Source organism: Acyrthosiphon pisum, chromosome A1 (assembly GCF_005508785.2).
Source record: "Acyrthosiphon pisum isolate AL4f chromosome A1, pea_aphid_22Mar2018_4r6ur, whole genome shotgun sequence".
NCBI classification, from domain to species: domain Eukaryota; kingdom Metazoa; phylum Arthropoda; class Insecta; order Hemiptera; family Aphididae; genus Acyrthosiphon; species Acyrthosiphon pisum.
Window position 1 is genome coordinate 108,656,236 of NC_042494.1, and position 260 is coordinate 108,656,495.

General features: G+C 23.8%; 1 protein-coding gene across 1 annotated transcript in view; it reads right to left on the reverse strand.

The window, feature by feature from the left end:
* Positions 1 to 254, reverse strand: part of LOC100160532 — a 10,030-nt gene extending 9,776 nt beyond the window's left edge. The window contains exons 1-2 of the mRNA XM_016803840.2: positions 238 to 254; positions 41 to 130 (exon numbers count right to left, since the gene is read on the reverse strand). The gene's annotated coding sequence lies outside the window, so the exon portion shown is untranslated. The remainder of the gene's footprint in view (positions 1 to 40; positions 131 to 237) is intronic.
* Between the last annotated feature and the right edge of the window lie 6 nt (positions 255 to 260).

Genomic DNA, 260 nt, shown 5'->3' on the forward strand with positions numbered 1-260 from the left:
TATTAAACCTGTATTATTACCAATAATCAAATATTATTACCCTCTACACAGTCACATCTTTCTGATTCATTTGCTTTAAGTAAGCAAACAAATGATCTATCATTTATATCACAACAATTGGCTTGCAGCTCTAAAAAAAAATAAAAGTTAAATTGTTATTTAAATGTAGATTTTGTTTGCATAAGCAAACTACAAGCAAATTAAAAAAGTTCAATGTAACTTAAAAATAATAACAACCTGACAAAAGTAAAATAAATAAA